Source organism: Trematomus bernacchii, unplaced genomic scaffold (assembly GCF_902827165.1).
Source record: "Trematomus bernacchii unplaced genomic scaffold, fTreBer1.1, whole genome shotgun sequence".
NCBI classification, from domain to species: domain Eukaryota; kingdom Metazoa; phylum Chordata; class Actinopteri; order Perciformes; family Nototheniidae; genus Trematomus; species Trematomus bernacchii.
Window position 1 is genome coordinate 58,967 of NW_022987826.1, and position 17,809 is coordinate 76,775.

General features: G+C 41.5%; 1 long non-coding RNA gene across 1 annotated transcript; it reads right to left on the reverse strand.

The window, feature by feature from the left end:
- Positions 1–7,975: 7,975 nt before the first annotated feature.
- On the reverse strand, positions 7,976–17,179 carry LOC117499358. The gene is made up of 4 exons (XR_004557704.1): positions 17,136–17,179; positions 16,084–16,191; positions 15,603–15,707; positions 7,976–8,017 (listed from the first exon to the last, which is right to left on the reverse strand). It is a non-coding gene; the product is annotated as an uncharacterized LOC117499358 (long non-coding RNA).
- Between the last annotated feature and the right edge of the window lie 630 nt (positions 17,180–17,809).

Genomic DNA, 17,809 nt, shown 5'->3' on the forward strand with positions numbered 1-17,809 from the left:
AGAGGACTCTTTAAAGTAGAGACACTACATACTGATATACACCTGAACATCAGCAGGAGAGGACTCTTTAAAGTAGAGACACTACATACTGATATACACCTGAACATCAGCAGGACTGGACTCTTTAAAGGAGAGACACTACATACTGATATACACCTGAACATCAGCAGGAGAGGACTCTTTAAAGTAGAGACACTACATACTGATATACACCTGAACATCAGCAGGAGAGGACTCTTTAAAGTAGAGACACTATATACTGATATACACCTGAACATCAGCAGGAGAGAACTCTTTAAAGTAGAGACACTACATACTGATATACACCTGAACATCAGCAGGAGAGGACTCTTTAAAGTAGAGACACTACATACTGATATACACCTGTACTTTGAACACTTAAATTATATTATTAACATTTTAAACTGTATACCCCGTTTATCTAGGCCCTTCTTGTTTTTTGTTTGATGTATATATGTCACACTGTAGGACTGCGGGGAAACGATATTTCGAGATTCCTGGATGTAACACATGTAGAATTCTTGACAATAAAGCTGACTTTGACTTTGACCTTAACATCAGCAGGAGAGGACTCTTTAAAGTAGAGACACTACATACTGATATACACCTGAACATCAGCAGGAGAGGACTCTTTAAAGTAGAGACACTACGTACTGATATACACCTGAACATCAGCAGGAGAGGACTCTTTAAAGTAGAGACACTACATACTGATATACACCTGAACATCAGCAGGAGAGGACTCTTTAAAGTAGAGACACTACATACTGATATACACCTGAACATTAGCAGGAGAGGACTCTTTAAAGTAGAGACATTACATACTCACACATGTATATGATTTTTAACTTTTAAATGTCTCTCCTCAGGGTTTGGATACCGCTTTGGGAAACCTAAAGGTCCCCGCAGTCATCCGGAGACCTGGGTGTGATAATATTGAAGCTGATGATGATGATGATGATGATGATTGAGCACGTCGCTAACGGACAGCGAAGAGTTCCTTAAACACAGAAAAGAAGCTGAAGCTGCTTCCCTTTTCCTCTGTTAACAGGAAGTGCCTTTTCCAGCGCTGATGCACTTTGTCCTGCAGAGAGGAGGCTTTAATAACTCCTGCACCAAAGACTTGAATGTTTAATAAATCTAACTCACCTGCAGGATAATTAGCTTTAAGAGGCGGGTAGAGAGAGGTTTTAATGCTGTAATACTTAGTGTAAGAGGAGTATATTTTGATATATATGTGTACATCAGTCAATGCACCATGCGTGTCATTAAGTTTGGTTTTCTCCGCCATCATTCACATCCCTCTGTAGTATTTAAATTAATATTTTTAAAGGATACATTTATTTTTGAGAGGTGATTTCGAGGTACAGTGAATGTGATGTATACTGGTTACACACAAAATAATTTATTAAAAAAGATAGAACTTCTTTGCATCTCGTTGTTGTTTTTTATAGTGAACAAGACAATAATTAATGTTTGTTTTTTTGTATTTTGGGGATGAGTCGCCCTCTGGTGGCAGAGTGAGGAACATTATTGTTGATTTCTTTAAAGTGGACCTATCATGCTATATTTGAATAATATAGTGTAGGACCATACCTATATAAGGCATATTTATACTTTTTTTTTCAAAATACCAAACAGATCATGCATTTATCCATGCCTCATTTAGCTCAAATTGAAAAATGTTAGCTCTGTTTGTGTAAGGGAAGATAAGGGCAGAACAGCACCATCTAGAGGCCTGGCATATGTACTACAGCGTCTCCCAGCGCTTTCGAACGGCAATGGCCGTGGCTGTCTCCTCCTGATTGGTGGAGTTGGCCCAATAGCCGTAGCGCCACTGTCCTGACGTCAGGACAGTGTTCAAATCTGGATCAGTTTTTATCAGATCCGTTGCAGCCCCTTTTTTAGAGATTTGGGTATGGAGGAAAATAGAGAGGGTTGTGTTTTCTGACACTTGGTGAGTTCCCTGGAACACCGGGGACACATATTCATGTAGAAAAGACGTACACAAGTGCATTTTGCATGATAGGTCCCCTTTAAAGTAAATTCAGATTGAACATAGTAAAACATTTTAATTCTAGTGTCCGTCCAAAAAAAAACATTACTTATAATAAAAACCGCCCTTGAATGGTGGGATAGTAGACTAAAAGCTTCAGGAATCCAAACTATAACATATAAAAAGTACCCTGTATCAAGATTGAAGCAAAACAAGTGACATTTGACCTTTTTAGAGAGATTTAGGGGGAAAAAACCCACTTCTGGGGTCATTTGGGTGGATTTTCCATATCTCTGGAACCCATCGGTCGATTTTGGTGATTGACACCACTTTTGAACTGTTAGAGCCAATAGAATCGAGGGGGTGTTCCTAAATCCATCTACACATTACCATTGAGGAGTGAAAGTGATGCGTAGCCAGAATGCCCAAAACTGGAAGCTTCGTTACACTCTATATGAAAACTACTCTTATTGACAAAATGTTATGATGTATTATCAGTAATAATTTAAAAGTGACAGAGACACATTGGATTAACCTTCAGCAGCGTTTATATGCGTTTTAATGCCATTGAACACAACTTTTGATCAGAAAACAGCAAAAAGACGTATTTGCTGTTTTGGCCCCGCAAAGTGAAGTTGTGTGTTGTCTTTGCTTGCCTTCGCCGCCGCGAGTTTTGTCGCTCCTCTGTTTTCATTGAAACAGCTCCTTATATCCATTCGCGCAGCTAGCTAGCACCAGATGCTAACAACAACAACAACACGTAAGGTGTGCCTCGCTCTCGCCACACATACACACTCCCTCCCGGTCCTCCCGATGGCCAGTCCGCGCCTGCCGGTGAGCGTGGAAGTGTGGTCTGCCACAAGCGGGCGGCAGGAGCGGGGCTGTCAGTATCAGCTTGTAGATGGTATTTTAAACTCGATGCGCTCTGAAACTACGGGGCGGCCGAGGACAAAAAATACACATGCGTTAATCGCGTTAAAATAATTAGTGGCGTTAATTTTTGTTTGCGTTAACGCGTTATTAACGCGTTAACTTGACAGCCCTAGTTTAATTACACATATGCGCACTAAATGACTGCTATTGTGACAGTAGTGGGACCTTAGCATATATATAGGATATATATACAATATATACAAATACACAATGTTGGACACAGACTATTAAGGGCACAAAGTTTCATTCACTAATGAAAGTCAAACACATGTTTGTTTCCACTGTTTTATTGTGTGCATAGGCCTGTCGCGATAAGCAATTCATTGACTTATCGTATGATAAATAAAAATGAACTCGATAACTTTTCTGAACTCGATAAATTGCCATTTACATGAGGATGTGACTAGCAGTTTGAAAGTATGTACTTGAATTATTATTATATATTATCATTATGTCAGTGATGGCGCACACAGCACGATGGCGCACACAGCAGCAAGCTCAGACAGCGATGACAGTTTAATTTTGAACGTGTCTGAGAGCTCATATGAGGCTGAAGGATCGGAAAGTGATAGTCATGACATCGTAGACGATATTGGCTATATGCCCTACAGATTCTAACCATATGCCTCTGAGTCTGAATCGGATGAAACGAACTCCGAGTCGGACAGTGGAGACGACAACCCGCCCGACGATCGTGAGATACCTCTCGATCTACAACACTTGAACAATGTGGAATGGTTTGTAAACTATTTTATTTACGGAGTTTAACTAAATAACGATTCTCTTTTAAAATAATGGCAGTGGACACTAATCAGTTTATGTTTTATCTGTTAGAAGTTTAGGAATTAGGTGCGTCAATATGGGCGATAATACGGTCATGTAGCCAGTGGCGGACTGGGACTAAAAATAAGCCCGGGACTCTCGACCGGCCCACTTCGGTACCGCTAGTAAATTGTCAACGGGGGGAGTGGGGGATGTGCTAGTGACTTAAGTGGGCCGGTCGGATAAGTCAGTCCGCCTCTGCACCCAGCCCAGCCCACGTAAACTGTCAATGGGGGGAGCCTCGCTGCGGGGAAACGGTGGACCTAGTGTCCCGATCGGAGTGGGAATAATAATAATAATCATAAATCATAATCCGTGCATTTTATCCATTAATTTCCCCAACATTGTGGTAAAAAAAACACACGTTTAATCCACGTTGGTGTACTACAACTACAAAAAGCATCGGTTTGTTTTTTCATCAGGAAATGCAGACCGGCTCAAACGATTTTTAATCATCATCCTCACGATCATTTAATGTATCATATGTTCGCCGAATTGACATGAAAGCACTAATAAATGTAGTTTAATCCACTTGAGTTTACAACTACAAAAATAATCGGTTTGTTTTTATACCACATCCGACGGGAGGAAATTCAGCAGCTCTCACTACCGATTTTTAATCCTAATTTAATCATCATCTTCACGATCATTTATGTTTATGTTCGCCGAATTGACATGAAAGCACTGACAAATATGAATATACTGTAGTCAACTTCATTAAAACGTTATTAACGTGCCTAAACTCAGTAATTCACCATTTCTACGCATGACAACACACTTTGTCCGTGTTTGGCTCTCTCGCCGCACAGTGAAGCATTCCCGCATTGACGTCACTTCCGGCTTCCCCCAAAACTTCAAAATGAGTCGAAGGAATTTCCCCGCGATGTTCGAAATTATTGATATTTATCGGAACGGTATCGCACCTTCTTTTTTAAGCTGACGGTTCGAGATTACTAGTAGCCCAATATTTCATTGCACAACAGTTGTTGGGAGGCTGTCACAGGCTCTTTAATGTGTGTGTTGTCAGTGTGATCTGATCACATGTCTGTGCTCCTGCTGTCAGTTACCAAAGAAACAGAAATTAAATAAATCACGTGACATTATTAGAGATGTACATGCTTTCTCTGATAACTGTAAGTCCTGCTGTGTGGTGTGATCACATGCTGAGAAACCTCTCAAGTCCTTCATGTGTTTGACATGTCACCTCCATCACTCAATATGAAGAGAGGAACGCTTCAGTTTAACTATTATTATAAATAAATAGAAGAACAGTGTTGGTTTATTTTGCCCTCAGTATTTAAACAGCAGAAATGTTATAGTGTTTATTTGAATAATTAAACTCCTGATCCACATTAGTTTATAAAGTTAATCACATCTGGACTTACTTGGCCTTCCTGCAGTTCCTCACAGCTGGAATCAGTCTCAGTTTCCCCTCCTTTGATGTGTTGTACTGACTCAGGTCCAACTCATCCAGAACCTCCTCTGACATCTGCAGCATGTAGGCCAGAGCAGAGCAGTGGATCTCAGAGAGTTCCTTCTCTGATCTGTTCCCTGACTTCAGGAACTCTGTGATCTCCTGATGTACTGAGTGGTCCTTCATCTCTGTCAGACAGTGGAAGATGTTGATGCTCCTGTCAGGAGAGGATCTACTTCTCATCTCCTTCAGGTTGTTGATGGCTCTCTGGATGGTTTCTGGTCTGTTGTCTGTGCGACCCAGCAGGCCTCCTAACAGTCTCTGGTTGGACTCCAGAGAGAGGCCGTGGAGAAAGCGGACAAACAGGTCCAGGTGGCCATTTCTACTTCTGAGGGATTTCTGCATGGCTCCCTTTAGGAAGACATCCAGGGATGGGTAATCCTGATCACTGCTGGTGTAATAGTCTCTCTGCAGGAAGTTATTCAGTACCTCTGTGTCTCTGTTGGTGTAACAGTGCAACATGTAGACTGCAGCCAGAAACTGAATGCTCAGATGAACAAAGCAGTAGACTGTTTTCTTGAATATCACACTCTCTCTTTTGAAGATCTCTGTACAAACTCCTGAGTGCACCAAGGCCTCGGTGACACCAAGACCACAGCGCTGCAGGTCTTCTTGGTAGAACATGATGTCTCCTTTCTCCAGATGTTCAATCGCCAGCCTCCCCAGCTTCAGAAGAACCTTCCTGTCAGCCTTCATCAGCGTCTGTGGACTCTTCTTCTTCTTCTTCTTCTCCTTCTTCTTCTTCTTCTTCTTCTTCAGCTGCTGTGCACTCGTCTCATGGCCCTCTTCATACTTCTGCTTCTTCCTCTTGGTCTGGACCAGCAGGAAGTGTGAGTACATGCCAGTGAGGGTCTTGGGCAGCTCTCCTCTCTGGTCTGTAGTCAACATGTGCTCCAGAACTGCAGCAGTGATCCAGCAGAAGACTGGGATCAGACACATGATGTGGAGGGTCCTGGAGCTCTTGATGTGAGAGATGATTCTGCTGGACAGGTCTTCATCACTCGATCTCCTCCTGAAGTACTCCTCCTTCTGGGCGTCAGTGAAGCCTCGTACTTCTGTTACCCTGTCCACACACCCAGGAGGGATCTGATGGGCCGCTGCAGGTCTGGAAGTTATCCAGACGAGAGCCGAGGGAAGCAGATTCCCCGTGATGAGGTTTGTTAGCAGCACGTTGACTGAGGACTGCTGTGAGACATCAGACACAACCTCATTGTTTCTGAAGTCCAGAGAAAGTCTGCTTTCATCCAGGCCATCAAAGATGAGCAGCACTTTGCAGACAGCCAGCTGCTCTGCTGTGACCTTCTGTAAGGTTGGATGGAAAACATGGAGCAGCCTGAGAAGACTGTACTGCTCACCTTTGATTAGGTTCATCTCCCTGAAGGAGAGCGGGATCACCAGACTGACATCTTGGTTTTCCAAACCCTCGGCCCAGTCCAGAGTGAACTTCTGCACTGAGAAGGTTTTTCCAACGCCAGCGACTCCGTTGGTCAGGACCGCTCTGATGTGAGTCTGTTGGTCAGGTAAGGCTTTAAAGATGTCCTGGCACTTGATTGGAGTGTCATGGAGGGGCTCTTTCTTGGAAGCTGTCTCCAGCTGCCTCACCTCATGTTGGGTATTAACCTCTTCACTCTGGCCTTGTGTGATGTAGAGCTCAGTGTAGATCCTGTTGAGGAGGGTTTCACTTTGATCAGTTCCTTCAGTCACACGTTCACATCTCCTCCTCAGACTGAGCCTATGTTCATCTAAAACCTCCTGCAGACCACTATCTGCTGGAAGAGAAGGAAACATGAGAGAATCAGGAAAAAGCTTTTGAGAATCTAATTATAAAACAACAAAAAAACAGACTGAGTTTAAATGTTTTATAAAATAGCTTACTGTCTATGCTCTACAACAGAATACCTCATCAAAAACAAATGAACCAGGAAGAGGAATAAAATGCTGCATGAGTTCGGCCTCTTACCTATCCTAAGGGAGTGCATGTACGTAGACACGTTGTGCCTCTCCACCTCTGTTCCTTACTTCTTACTTGCTACCCCTTATCCCTCAACCTATCCTAAGGGAGTGCATGTACGTAAACACGTTAGTTTTGCTGCTATAGGCTTAGACTGTCGGGGGACACCTTACTTCTTCCTTCTCTCTGTCTGTACCTGTGTACTCTCATGTTCCCAATAACCCAGCTTCCCCAAATTTCTTTTTGGTGTCTATCTACGCCGGGATCCTAAGTCGAGGCTGACCCTGTTGCTGTGGTCCTGTGTCCTGGATCCTCTATCCTGAGTTCTGGATTGAGACCTGGACTTCGAGTCGTGGCTGAACCTGTCTCTGTGGTCCTGCCTGACTCTCATCATACTACTTCCCTGATGGCTCCCACAGGATTGTTGACATCCTCGTGGATTCATCTTCTTATTATAGACACATGCATTTCCAAACATTCGGTCTACCTAAGTTGTAAATGTATTATCTCTTCGATTTACACACGGCATCTATTGCACGTCTGTCCGTCCTGGGAGAGGGATCCCTCCTCTGATGCTCTCCCTGAGGTTTCTCCCATGTTCCTTTAAACTGTGGGTTTTTTCTCTAGAAGTGTTTCCTTGTACGATGTGAGGGTGTAAGGACAGAGGGTATCGTATTGTCACTGATATTCTGTACAAACTGTGAAGTCCACTGAGACAAATGTAACATTTGTGATATTGGACTATATAAATAAACATTGATTGATTGATTGATTACCTCGTACAGAGCTGGTCTGACTGGCAGGACTTCTCCTCTTCCCTCTGTGGAGATGAACACATCCTTTACAGCACTTTACATTAGTGGAGCTGATTCTCACCAATGGGCAGAGCGTCACAAACGTTACACTCAAGATGAAATGTGTCACGCTGCACGAATACGCAGGTGACATGAATTTGGTGTTGCCAGGCACGGATCTGGGTCTTTGCATTGACTCTACATGTAATCACACAAAACTCTGTTACATGCCCAAGTAGTGAATAATGTTTTGGCCGATATATTTAGTTTTGAGTTGGTATTTATCAATATTTCTTCCATTTAAAACCATTATATAATTTATATAGCGCCTTCTGTTTGTGTGTCCCCCACTTTTCAAATGTGTTTTTTTTTACGCAAGCGGTCATCGTCACGGAGGAGCACACAATGTATCTGTGTGAGTGTGCGAGCGACAGAGAGAGAGAGAGAGAGAGAGAGAGAGAGGAGAGAGAGAGAGATGAGATGAGCGAGAGAGAGAAGAGAGAGAGGAGGAGAGGAGAGAGGAGAGAGAGAGAGGGAGAAGAGAGAGAGGAGAGTAGAGGAGAGAGAGATGAGAGAGAGAGAGAGAGAGACAGCGCACCAGTTACGTGGGTTGTTGTTAGCATCTGGTGCTAGCATCTGGTGCTAGCTCGGAGCTAACGGAGATTAGAAGCTGTTTCAACAGTAAGGAGAGGGAGAGCTCTCTCCTGTGGGACTGAGAGATCACGTCAGCTCAGGGAGGTAAAGAACTCTCTGAGGATTAGGTTGTAAACTGTAGTCTAAGTGATCTCAGTGGCTCTCAAACGGTTTGCTCATCTTTGTAAACAAATATTTCCATCTATGTAATATTGGCCTAGTTGTAAAAATAAGTTAAGAAATCATTCCAATATAGGTCAGTAAAAAATAAAAGACACAGTTTGAAAGGGGAGTGATTAGTAAAATATGCATAAATAAAAAGAAAGAATGCAGACTAGGTAAGATAAAGATAGGAGAGAGGAGTTTATCATATATGTGTTATTGGTTGTGAGCATATTGATATTCTAATGGCTTTTTGATTATTTAAATATATACAGTTCCGTTTCATATTAGTGTTATGTATCCATAAATCTCTTAATTTTGCCCTCAAAGGGCATCAGATTGATGCCTTTAACTTCAATTTAAAGAAACAAATCTTCCCGGGGGTGCATGCCCCCGGACCCCCCTAGAGGAGGTGAGGTCATCACAAATAAAACGGGTTCACATGGATAGGATCAGCGTTTCTGCCAGGGGGGCGTCTTGCCGTCAAAAAAATTAATAATTTGAGAGAAGATCGAGAGCTTTTATCGCTTGAAATGACGAAAAGGAAAAAGGACAAGGACATCGCTCTGTTGGAGGGGCAAAGGAGTCTGGTGGGATTATTTTCGCCGCCAGCAAAGCGCGTTCCTGTGACGGAAAAAACACCGCCGCATCTTCCAAGGACCATGCCAGGAGGGGTGTCCCTGTCGGCAGGGAGACGTAAAGAGATAGTAGGCTATAAGGGACGGCTCAATTCAAATTTGTTAAGATCACTGTTTCGGATTGCGGAAAAAGGTAGGACCCAAAAGCAGACTACAAAAAAGGTAAAGGTCTATAAACAAAAGCGAGCTTTATTTAAAAGCTGAAAAAACAAAAACATGTCATGAATCGAAAAAAACATAGATAGTACAAGGTAAAACACACAAAACTGACCGTGACCAACCGACGAGAAAACACAGGAAAAGACAAGACTAAATACAGGGAGGGGGTAATCAAGGAACAAGAACAGCTGGGTAAAGGAGGGAGAAACACAAGGGCAACAGGTGAACACAATCAGACAATCAGACCACACCAGGGAAACTAACGACAGGGGAGGAAAACACAGGGAGAAGGACCAGACAAGAAACAAGGAGGAAAACATGAAACAGGGAGAACAGAACAGCAAAATAAACCCAAACCTAGACATACAAAACTAAAAACGTGACATAACATAAGAATCGTGACAAAATTCACAACGTGACGTCACACACACCAACCCAGTCTCACATCTAAACGTGTAATAACTACGTTGGTCCACAATTTGGGATGTAGTATTTCTACAAAAACGCCTCTTAAATCGTAGGATCCCTACGTTTTTTTTCCACCATTAATTTCCAATGGCTGGCGTCTATGTCACGTGATCTTCAACTTTCTCTCCGCAGAAATAAAAAAACATGGCCGACCTTCGTTTTATTCCCGGTAGAAAATGCCTATTTTAAGGTTAGTTTGGCCATTAAAATGCGTTTTGATGTCATTTGATGCGAGAAATATGAGTTGTTATTTCAGATTATGTGTGCAGTGGATGTACATGATCTTTAGTTTGCTAGTTATTATGAAGAATACTTCAGGAAATTGTTTAAATACAACGTTTTCATTGTTACCAAGGTGGTTGCTAGGGACGCTACTATCGATATTATGTCTGTTATGTTGTGTAACTGTTTAATGGTGTTATCTTTATTGCTACCCCCCTTCCCCGTCAATTTATAGTGTTGGTCCACAGCGCAAACGTATTAGTTTAACAAAATCCGCGGCATAGATACGTTATTTTCCCCTGTGCAATTCTCCAACCCAGTCTCACATCTCACATCACATCGTCATAAACACCAGAAACAGACGTATGCAAGATCCTCAGCTCGGTGATTGGACGGTTTAGCCGCAATGCACGTTGGGAAATGGTGTTTATTATCTGAAAACAGGAAGAACTGCTGCCAAAACTGAAAACGTGACGTGGATCATTACATTACATTACATTACATGTCACTTGTTAGATGCTTTTATCCAAAGCGATTTACATACTCAATACTGTGGGCAATCCCCACAGGAGCAATTTGGGGTGAAGTGTCTTGCCCAGGGACACAACGACATGCTGACCTGCAGTGGGGTTTGAACCTGTGCTCCCCTGATCCGAACACCAACGCACTATTCCACTGTGCCACACGCCTCCCCGATCATAAATATATCAGCAGTTAAACAACATCTTAGATTTCTTTTCACACAATACGTCTCCTTGCAGTATCAACACTAATTCGGCTGACTTTTATATTTGATCCAATTGGTAGATAGGCTGTATTTACACCATAACGGTGCACAGCTGATAGAAAGGGACACCTACTGGTTAAAGCACGTTATTGCATTTTATTATTTTATTATTAGATATTAATAGGATCCCTATAAAGTATATTCATTACTCGTTATTCTCTACTAATAGTTAATTAAAGACTGTATATAATGACTATTTTGCACATCCCTTTCAAGATTTCAAGATTTTCTAAGGTTTATTGACATATCAATCATATCATATACACAACGGTGTAGTTATGCAATGAATGAAAAACTTGGGTCGCAGGTCCTCAACAGTGCATTACAAGACATCTATCAATATGTACCTCCAGCAATGTTAACTATGTTGAACAGTGGCGGCCGACCCATAGGGGCGCTAGGGGCGCCGCCCCCCCCTCTTCCCACATTAAAAAAAAAAAAAAAAAAAAAAAAAAATATATATATATTTAAAAAATATATTTTTTATTTTTATTTTTATTTTTAATAAACAAGGTAAATATTATAATTGGTATCAGTAAAATGTATAATCTACAATAAAATCTCGTTTAAAATTGTGTTACGATGTCTAAAGTTACTGATAAGTCACATGTTTCCTGCCTGGCCTTGCCCGTGTATCATTACTCCCTCTCGTCTGGGCGCTAGCACAGCGCCCAGACGAGAGTGCAGCAAGTGCAGCAGAAGCCAACTGTTGCTATCTTTAAACTATGCCGCCGAAACATAATTTCAGCCAATCAGCGTCGTCAAATCTGATGGTCACAGGGCTCCTAGGTCAGCGCCCGGTGCAGTCTGTGAGTTGTTTGGACTCGTATCCAAGGAGACAAAACAGGAAGCTGTCATACACTCTGGAAGCTACCATTAGCAGCTAATAAAATCAATCAATCAATCATTTTTTTCAAAGTGACAGACACATTGGATTAACCTTCAGCTGCGTTTTTCTCGTTTTTGATCAGAATTGTTATTCTGCAAAAGGTGAGCATATCTCCGTGTTTTGCTACCTAAAGCTACGTCGTGTGATGGTCTGTATTTGCTTCCCCTGTCGCGAGTTGTGATCGCTCAGTGATGATACTTATATTTGTTTGTGCATATCCGATAAGTATATCGATTGATTTATACCTAGAGTGCGTTAGCATTTTTTTCGCTCAGGGCTCATTTAGACGCTTCTTGTGAGACTTGTGTTTTGTTTCGGTAAACATGGTTCATATCATCAGTTAGCTGCGTTTCCTCTGAGTAGGACACATGAATAGTTTATTACATTTTAAGAAGCCCTGAGACACAGTTTCGTGAGAAAAAAAACGGGGGAAAAAAAGCCCCTTAACAGGTTAAATGGGAATTAAATCATTTTAAGTAATTTTGAGTGTTCTCAAAGCCCCGGTGTTCTGCAGGTTGTGTGGGCCTACTGTACTGTTGCACAGTTTATGCTGTAGAAAACTATGTCCAGGACAAGGTGTTTGGAAGTTTTGGAAGATTCATAGCTAACCACACTGAAGTTATGGAGGTATTGATCAGTCTTCTCATATGTTTAAGCCTCAAATTGTCCTTCCCCACCCCCCCCCCCCCCCCCCCCCCCCCCCCCCCCTCTAACATCACCAGAAGTCATAATTTAGGGGGTCTTTTCTCAACAAAAAAAAATTACCGGGGGAACATCCCCCCGGATCCCCCTAGTATTGTTTGATCACCATTTCCACAGCCCCCACCTAAAATATTTTCCACCAGCCGCCACTGATGTTGAAGCATTTATTTTAACTGATATTATACATATGTATTACTCTTATAAGATGTATGTAGATAGTATAAGAAATGTGCAGAATATGACAGTTTAATGGTGGAGGTATACACACATATTGATAGATGTCTTGTAATGCACTGTTGAGGAACCTGCGACCCAAGTTTTTCATTCATTGCATAACTACACCGTAGTTGTGTATATGATATTATATGTCAATAAACCTTAGAAAATCTTGAAATCTTGAAAGGGATGTGCAAAATAGTCATTATATACAGTCTTTAATTAACTATTTGTAGAGAATAACGACGAGTAAAGAATATACTTTATAGGGATCCTATTCATATATAATAATACATTTGTAAAATGCAATAACGTGCTTTAACCAGTAGGTGTCCCTTTATATCAGCTGTGCACCGTTATGGCGTAAATACAGCCTATCTACCAATTAGATCAAATATAAAGTCAGCCGAATTAGTGTTGATACTGCAAGGAGACGTATTGTGTGAAAAGAAATGTAAGATGTTGTTTAATTGCTTATATATTCCAGTTTTCAGTTTTGGCGGCAGTTCCTGTTTGTCTAGAAGTCTTGTCATCAGGGCTCTATACATAGAGTTAACTACGGCAGATATGTCATATTTAATGCAGCCGAAACGTGTATTACAATGCCGTTATGTGATGACTTTCAAAGAGAAAAACAAGCACACTCGGAATAATGTATTATTTAATTTTTGTATACAGTCTATGGTTGCTACAGAGGATTGTGGGTAATGTCCGTCAAACTTCCGGGTCCCTCCATGGGACCTTATTTCGGAAAAAGTATGCATTGAAGTCAAAATGATTATTTTGAATTGTGCCACGAATTACACATATGATGTTTGTCAATCTTAAATAATAATTTCCATGTCAAAAAAGTTCACAGTTTGTCGTAAAACTGTTGAAATATAAGACTATGAAATGTGTGTGTATGTACAGCTCTCAACATGCCCAGACTTGTAGTGATTTTCACCTCTTTTAATACTTTTAATACCACATTACGTCAGTGACGTAATGTGGTATTAAAGGCGGGCGCGCATCAAACGTGTGACGTCACACGTTTGATGCGCGCCCGTGATTGAAAATCTCTTTATTTAAAAAATACGAGGAATACGGATCTCGGGGTCTCCCTGCTCCCTGTGCGCAGATGCGACACGTCACATGACGTCACATGTTTGGCATGTCTCGATTGAATATGCTTTATTTAAAACAAAACAAGGACAATAAACAAAGCAGTCTTCACAACGGCCGGACAAAATACTTTGAGCCGCCCTATAGCCAAAGCCCGAGACACTGTTTAAAGCATAATAAAGACAATATATAGAAAGCATAATGGAAAATAACGTATCTATGCCACAATTATAGATGCCGGGGTAGCAATAAAGATAACACCATTAAACAGTTACACAACACAACAGACATAATATCGATAGCAGCGTCCCTAGCAACCACCTTGGTAACAATGAAAACGTTGTATTTACACAATTCCTGAAGTATTCTTCGTAATAACTAGCAAACTAAAGATCATGTACATCCACTTGCACACATAATCTGAAATAACAACTCATATTTCTCGCATCAAATGACATCAAAACGCATTTTAATGGCCAAATAACCTAAAATAGGCATTTTCTACCGAGAATAGAACGAAGGTCGGCCATGTTTTTTTATTTCTGCGGAGAGAGAAAGTTGAAGATCACGTGACATAGACGCCAGCCATTGGAAATGAATGGTGGAAAAAAACGTAGGGATCCTACAATTTCAGAGGCGTTTTTGTAGAAATACTACATCCCAAATTGTGGACCAACGTAGTTATTACACGTTTAGATGTGAGACTGGGTTGCACACACCCCCCCGCTCTCGGGGTGGACGCCCTCTCAGCCCCTGGTCTGGCGGAAACACTGGATAGGATATAGTAAATCTGCAGACTCATCATATACACTACACATCTTTTTCTTGGATTTTTTAACACCATAGACCCTAATATATTTGTAGAAAGGCAGGAAATGGAATTAAATCGAGAAAATGTTTCATTGCGGAGGACCCCCTTGTTTTGTGTCCCCCCCACTTCTCAAACCAAAACCAAACCAAAGTTACACCCTTGGGTGGAGGAGATCTGTGAGGTACTGAGGGGAGAGGGCATGGAGGGACTTGTAGGTGACGAGGAGGAGTTTGTAGGTGATGCGGGGCCTTGACCAGGAGCCAGTGGAGGTTGAAGAGAGTGGGGGTGATGTGCTGCCAGGGCTTGGTGCGTGTTGAGAACCCTGGCAGCTGGCAAGCTTTTATACCACTGATACAATGATACTATAAATGCATATTGAAATATCCTTGTGGCAGCAGGGTGTTAGAGCGCCGGCTGCTGGAGTGGCTCAGCCGGAGGCCAGGACAGCTGATCGGAATCAGGTAATAAGTCACTACATAAAAGCATGCTGGTAACCTGGTCCCTCTTGCAGTATGCTGGGTCCTGAGAGGACGGACCGATTACAACACCTCCCTGAATAAGGAAGACTGTGTTGTTTTTCTGTTGTTTGCCTAAGTGGCTGACTTTTTGGAATAAACTCTGTTTTGTTTTTGAACCCTCTCCTTCCGTCATTTTTAAACAACGCGTGAGCCTGAACGCTCATAATCCTTAAATAATGTTAGCTTGCTGTTTTCTGCTTGCCTTTGTTCTGTACATACTGCACACATGATATTATTAAAGGATATATTAGATTATATAAAAAACTGGATCCTCTTCAGGTTACAGCAGAAGAAACTCTTACTCTGTGTCTGAGGGTCCAGGTTCATCACTGAAGTCTGGAGGAAAGTCTTTAGACCGGTCACTCTTCAGAGACAGACAGCTGGGGACTGGAGACTCTGCTCTCTGTCTTGTGGAAACAACACATGTTTTAAACATCATTAGTTAATTCAGAGAGCACAGTTTGACTTCTGTCTGTATGTAGATTATTTGCTATCGCTGATGACGCCAGGGATCAAGAGTTTTAAACTTTGTTAAAGTACTCTACTAAATGTCTTTACTGCGATCATTAAAGAACAGTTTAGATTATCAGATAACAGAAGAGCAAAGAGCAGTAGTATGTAGATTTGTTATTATCGCTGATGACGCCAGGGATCATGAGTTTAAACTTTGTTACTGTACTGTTACTAAATGTCTTTACAGCGATCATTAAAGAACAGGTTAGATTATCAGATGACAGAAACACTGGATCCTCTTCAGGTCAGGTTACAGCAGAAAACTCTTACTTTGTGTCTGAGGGTCCAGGTTCATTACTGAAGACTGGAGGAAGCCAGTATTTAGACCCGTCACTCTTCAGAGACAGACAGCTGGGGACTGGAGACTCTGCTCTCTGTCTGTGGAAACAACACATGTTTTAAACGTCATTAGTTCATTTAATGAGCACATTTTGACTTCTCTCTCAAAACGCATCAATGACAGCGACCCTCTACCACACAAAACAACACCTGTGAACCCAATGTGTGTTCTTTGACATTGAAAAGGATATTGCATTGTGTTTGTTACTTTCGTTGCAGTTGTATGTCTTAAGTGTAATTTGGCATGCTTTTATTTTGAAGGCGAGTTCACGCTGTTGACAGGAAGTTGTTGTTGCTATGGACACAAGAAAAGTTTCACAGCGGGCGGAACTTGTCATAAAGTCCGCGATAATAAAACCCACCCATTTAGAGGGAAGATATGATTGGTCAATTGTACTGTCATTTGACATTACTCTCTCGTTCAGTTACTATAGCAACCCTCTGTGAATCGCAGAGAGGGCCAGACGAGCTTCTTTCATGTAACCCTTCACATTCAACAGAGACTGAACAGGCAGATTCGAAGGATTCATTTATTTGGAAATGTTATTTTAAATACAATTAAATCAAGTTTTTTTTCGGTAAAACTAATGAAAAATATAACAAAAATAATATTAAAAAGATATATATTTAAAAACAATATATATTTTTTAAATGTTTTTAAATATTAGTTTTTGGAATATCTTAGGCCCTCACAGAGGGCCTAGAGGGCCCTGACGGCTCGCCACTGGTTACTAAGTTTCTTCACTGCGATCATTAAAGGACAGGTTAGATTATCAGATAACAGAAGAGCAAAGAGCAGATTTTGACTTCTGTCTGTATGTAGATTTTTTACGATCGCTGATGACGCCAGGGATCATGAGTTTAAACTTTATTTTCTGTACTCGACTGAGTTTCTTTACTGCGATCATTAAAGAACAGGTTAGATTATCAGATGACAGAAACACTGAATCCTCTTCAGATCAGGTTACAGCAGAAACTCTTACTCTGTTTCTGAGGGTCCAGGTTCATTACTGAAGACTAGAGGTTGATGTTTAGACCAGTCACTCTTCAGAGACCAGACAGCTGGGGACTGGAGATGTGTCCTCTTCCTCATCTTCTAAATCACTCATCTTCTCCAGTCTGAGAGAGAGAACACACACACACACACACACACACACACACACACACACACACACACACACACACACATACACACACACACACACACATTATAATAACACACTGGTTTAAATCTAAACCAGCAATAATAAACTTGGTTAAAGAACATCAAATCAATCAGACTTCAGACATGCCGCCCTCCATTTTGACTGCGCTGGGCTGTCGCATGTTATGTTGCTTTGATGAATCAGAAAACAGGAAATAATAAAGTTTACACCACTTGTAGAAGTCTCATTGGACTCTAGGACGCTGATGTTCTGACATCCAGTTAAAACAGAGTAAATAATGTTGTTAGAAAGCAGATCCTGGTGTTAACACTCACCCTGTTCTCCTCCTGCTCCGTCCAGGTGTAAAATGGCATCTGGTAGTCTGACTTCATACTTGGACTTTAACACCCTCACCTGTCTGCATCTCCACCTCTTGAGTCATAACCAGCCTTATCAGCTGAACCAGTTCACACACAGGGACTTTGTTCAGTGAGATGTAAATAGAGCTAAAA